Here is a 6,187-nt window from a genome sequence, read left to right as displayed (position 1 = left end):
CTAGAAATTAAAAGATTATTAAAACTTTAAATTTATTAAAATATTAAACAGATAAACAAAAAATAAAATATAAATAATTTAATTTAATTAAATTTAAATTTAAAGTTATTTGTATATCAGACAAATTTTAATAATAAAATTGAAATTAGTTTTAAGGATAATAAAATAAAATTTATTTTTAAGAAAATTAAAAGAGTGAGAATTAATAATAAAAATTCTATTATAAATTCTATTTTTTAATACAATTGTACAACATTTAATTGTAATTATAATTATGTTATGATTGTAATTCTATATAATTATTGTATACATATTATAATCGTATATATAGTATTTATAATTATATTAATAATATATAAATTATAATTTTCTCTTTTTTGGAAATTACACGAAAATTTATCGAAAGAACATGTATAATAAAAAAAACAATATAATTAAAATTTTTAAATTAATATATTTATTAAATATTAGTTTTGATATTATTTATTTTAAAAATATTTATAAACATAAGAGCTTTGTGTTTTTATATCAAATAATTGCTAATCAATTCGGGAAATTATATTTTACATTTTATAAATATCACGAATATCGCTAATTCTTCAAGTATTTAATAGAAAAATTATTAAATAAAAGTAAAGATTCGATGTTAAACTAACGATTAAATATTAGTTTTTCACGAAATTTGACGATTGTTTTCAACATTACAGAATCGCGAGTAAATTATTTAAAATTTTATGATATAATTTTGATTTGATTGATATTTATGAATTTTGTGTCGGAATATTTGCTAAATTAATTATTTACGTTGCAAAAACATCGCGTTCTTTCCACGTTCTTGGACGCGATCGCTGTCTTAACTAAGAGGTCTTATCATTGTCCCTGTCGTCAGATAAACGTTAATAAAGTTGTGTGATTCGTACCGGCGAGGAGTCGAAACAATCTTCATCGTGGAGAATTATTTCTTGTCGGTTCTTGTAAGATCCATCCGTGATGTCTAGTTCGGTGTTCTGTTGAAAATTAGGGATGTTTGTTGCAGGATTGGAATTAAACCCAGATTTTTCTGGCGGTTTCTGAAAGCAATGATTTCGGAAATAACTCAACGACAACTGCCTTTTCAAAATCAAAATTAATTTAAATAGTATATTTGAAGAAAAAATATATTTCTTTTTCTTCGTTAAAAGTGTTCTTTTATTATTATTAATATTAATATTATTTTTGTGTTAATGCTGAAAAGACTTAATAGATTAAATAGTAGGTTGAACATGAATATAACTACTGTGTATTGGTAACTTTTCACTTTGCAAGCAATTTCAAATTGTAATCAATTTATTCATTTTTTAACTTTTTTTGATACAAATATTATGGTTACGAACAAATGTATTTTATTAATTAATTTTTAATTAATATAATGTTTTTAGGATCTGAGAATATTAATATTAATTTTAGTTTCTTTTAAGAAATTATTTGCAGGTATTGGACATCCCGCCATTTTAGGAGAATTCTGGATATTTATTTTTAGATATATCATTCTGTAGATATAATAAAATACATGCGCAAATTAACATATTATTTTAAAAAAAATTTATACTTTTTTTATATATTTTGTTATAAAATATATATGAACGTAACATAAAGTGTGCGGATACTTAAAAACTTCGAGACAAATCTAATGGGTACTCCAATATCAGTAAAATATTGATAAATTAATTTATTTAAACGCTACAGAAAAATAGCTTAAAATTAATTAATTAATTAAAATTATGTTGATTTTTATTTTATCTTGCAAAGTGTTTGAAATGAAATTTTGCTATTATTGGGTTCGATTTGTCTCGAACAGTTGGTACCCGAGAATTATTTGTACTCGCACATTTAATACCAGCTATAATAATGATGCATGTATTTTATTATCCATAAATATAATCGTTCGTAACCACATTTTCATAAAATCGTTATATTCATCGTTATTTTCATCGTTATTTTTCAATATAGAGATATATTTTTTTTTAATAATAGAAGAACACATTTTCTCGCGAAAATATGAATTGAAAATGATGACAATGGTAACTGTAATTGATTCATTACTGAAATCATTGCTATTGGGAGCAGTCTGGAAGACCCGGGATTCGTTCCTTCCTACAGTGAAATCCTTGATATTCAACGGATCACTTAACTTTTCTTTGCGGATTGATTTTTTGCAAGATCTGATGTAGAAGTGAGAAGTTGATCGTTCTCTATCTTTAGGATTGTTCTTGTCTTTGTCGGATATTAATCGACGTGTTATTTGACGGAGGGACTTTGATCTGGTCAAATTCGTTGAGCCAATTATTCTCTACTGAACGATAACGCACAATTCTTTTTATAACGGTATTTTAAGACTTACATGGTTTTATTTTGTTTAGTCAATTCTTCGCGAAACGGCATATATATCTTATTCTCAATCGTGAAAATTAATTTAATTTAATTTAATAAAATCACGCATTTAAAAACAAATCGGGCATTAGATTTTATATTTACAAATGTTTTATATTACACATGCGATTATAAAAAGCGCTCCAAATGTCCGTCGAAACATTTTTTTTTAAATATGTAGTAATTGTATCATTTCTTCGATTTTTTTTAAATATGTAGTAATTGTATCATTTGCATGTACATTGGAATCGCGAATATCGTCGATTTATTTATCGCGTTTTTTTTTGCAAATAAATCGCGGTTTATCTTGTGATTTAATCGTTGATTTACATCGAAGCTTTATCTATCTGTTTTCGCATTTTAATTTTTTTCTTTGAAAATATGCGCAAAATATGCCAATAGTTTTTTCTTTTACAATTAAAAAACGTTTGATAACTTTATTAATGACTCTTTTGGTCGCAATTATTCATATTATATAAAACTATAAAGCTCTTATATAAAAATATTAAACTCTATAATTATATGTCGATTATTAATAATAAATATTGCATAATAAATTGCTAAAAAGCCTTGTCTTTTTAAAAAAAATTTTAGTATTTTATTTTTATTTTTTATTATTTTTTATATTTTTATTTTTTATTATACGCATTTTTTGATATTTTCGTATAATTTCATATAATAAATTATTTTGTATTAAATTTCATATTAAATACATTTTGTAAAAGGCGAAAGATTTATATGTTATTTGAATGGAAACCAGAATAGATTATATTTTGTGTATTAAATTTATTTTATAAATTATATTTATCATTCTATTTATATTAGAATAAAAATAAAAACAAAATAAATATTCTATTCTGAGAAATAAGAAAGAGGAAAAAGCTTATCCTCACACGTGTAATGAAAAAGAGGAAAAAGCCTATCCTCACACAATTTTCCTCCTCGATAGTATCTCCACCTTAACGAAGGCATTTGCCGGGTGAGGAGGTTTGAGTGCTCTAATGATCCTGAGAGCTATGCCGGCGGTAATGTATAGCGTTTTAGAGTGAAACAAGTTTTGATTGATTAGAAACATCATATATTCCGTCTTGGGTTATTAAGGGTACTTGAATTGTTAAATAGATTAAAATACTTTGAGTATGAATGAAATATTTTGAGTAATCGTTCAATTGATTAATCAGGACAAAAAATCTTGTACTTTAAAAACAAAATAGTATAAGAACCGCAGAACGTACTTTATATTATTTATATTAATCAGATTCTTTCAAAACTTATTTTTTGTCATATATTCATGATAAATTGAGTTTAATCGCTCTTAAAACGATTAATCTTGTTTTACTCGAAAATGTTAATAGTTACCGGTAGGGTCACCCATGCCGGACAGGTCAAAGGGGAAGAGTCAGACTAAAAGAGATACTATAGTTATATTTTTTATATTAATGTTTTTAAATAAAATAAAAGTAAAAGACAATAATAGAAAAAAAGAGCTTTAATGGTTATTTTTTTCTGTAAATCAATGTCGTACAAATACATATCTAAATGAAAGGTAAGTCCAACTGGCCTGAAGAATGGATGTTAGCTACGCAAAATAGGCGGCCAAAATACATAGCAAAAGTTACATAAAGTACGATTAGGATTTGCGATGAGCATACACGCAATTTGGGATGTGTTTTCCAAATCTCCGCTGGTTCAAACAGCAAGTAAGATTGTTAGGGTTATAGGAAACATTACGGTATTAAGGAAAATAGTAGAAATAAGATTAATAAAAAATACATAATATAAATAAATAATATAATATTTAATAATAAATATATAAATAATATAATAAATAATTAATAATAAATATATAAATAATAATATTTAATTTAAATTTTATTTTAAAAAAAATTAAAAAAAATTAACCATAATAATATTATAAAATATTATAACATGTTATAATTTATATTTTATGTTAAAAATGTTATTAAATATATATATATATATATATATATATATATATATATATATATATGTATTGCGCAACTTATAATGTAAATATGCATAAATCTAAATGTGTATATTAATATGCTTTCGGTATCAAATTATTTACGTTATTAGAATATTTGTATATAAATTAAATACATTTATGTGATACTGATAGCACATCAATTTGTAAGTTGCGTAATTATAATTGCATTTTAATTATAATCTAATATTGCAATTATAATTATATTATAATATGTTATATAAAATTATATTTATTACAATCGTGTGTAAATTATACAAAATAAATTTTTACAAAACAAAAGTTTAATATAGCTTACTTTTTTCATATCGAAAAATTTATCAATAAAATTGAGATACTTTTACTTAAAAATTTCGTAATTGCAAATATCGCTAAAATTCTTTCTTTTTAATAATATAAAAATTATTAAATAAATATGAAAAAATTATAAAATAAATATATATCAGAATTATTAAATAAATATGATAAAATTATTAAATAAACATATATCAAAACTCGAAATATTAAGCCAACGATTAAATATTAGCTTCTATTCGCAAAATTTATTGATCACATTTTTGATATTGCAAAAATAGTATTATAAATATATTTAAAATATTAAGTGGATTTGAAAAATTGAAAAATTTTTGAAAATATTATTGGTCACGTGTGGAGATTAAAAAATCTGTGAAACAAAATAATTTACTTTGATTATCGTTTTTGATTAGGCGCATTTTACGAATTTTGTTTTAAATATTCACTGAACGATTTTATAAATAATATTGCAAATATTGCATCGCGTTTTTTATTACATTATATTAAATTAAATTATATTATATTTAATTAATAATTATACATGCATACTTAATATTTAAACTGTCAAATACGCAGTTCGGCCATGACAGCCTTTTATTGATATGAAGTGCATTGTCGAGATAAACGATTAATATCGCAAAAAAGAAGTAATAATACTTGCGGGTATCAATTTAGCGTCTTTTTGAAGAATGGAAAAAATCAAAATGAAACAAAATGGAGAAAAAAAATAAGCAAAACTACTAGCAATAAAACGATCTAAGGTTCTTTCATGTTGCGAATTATCAATCGATTATTTACGACAGTAGAATTTTTGCAAGTTTTAGTACATTTTCGAAATACGGACGACCGATCGCGAAAGCCAGAATCACTATCTTTCAGTTGTAGGCGGAATAATTGATGAACTTGTAACGTGAATTGTGTCGTAATTATACGGTCTATAGACTCCTTCATCAAATATGTATTGATAAAGTGTACCTGCGTGAGCAATTTGCTCGTTGGAGCATCAAGTCGCTCGAATATGCGCCATGCGGAAAAAAATAAGATGACGAAAAAAGAAAAAACGCGGAAAGCGTATTCCCCGAGTTTTTACATACTTAATGTGAGATCCGACTCTTGTAAAACTTCTCTTTAATAGTTGCCGCGGCCCCTACTATCTTCTCGTTTCGTCACGTTTCGTTCCCTCTTTTTTTTCCCCATCGTAATCGCCTGCTACATTTTTTATTCATTGCAATTTTCTATGCATGTGCAAAGTTGCAGAATACATGCACATCATGTCCCAAGAGAACTTTTTTTGACGTATATATAAAATATATAAAATATATATATATATATATATATATATATATATATATATATATATATATGATTTAATACACAATATTATTTAGGTCTCAATCGAAGAATTTTAATATCATATTTAAAGAACATAAAAATTAATTTGCGAGAATATAAAAAATATAAATATGCAATAAAGAAAAG

The sequence above is a fragment of the Cataglyphis hispanica genome, chromosome 22 (genome assembly GCF_021464435.1).
Source record: "Cataglyphis hispanica isolate Lineage 1 chromosome 22, ULB_Chis1_1.0, whole genome shotgun sequence".
Taxonomy (NCBI): Eukaryota; Metazoa; Arthropoda; class Insecta; order Hymenoptera; family Formicidae; genus Cataglyphis; species Cataglyphis hispanica.
Note: the sequence above shows the minus strand (reverse complement) of the source record.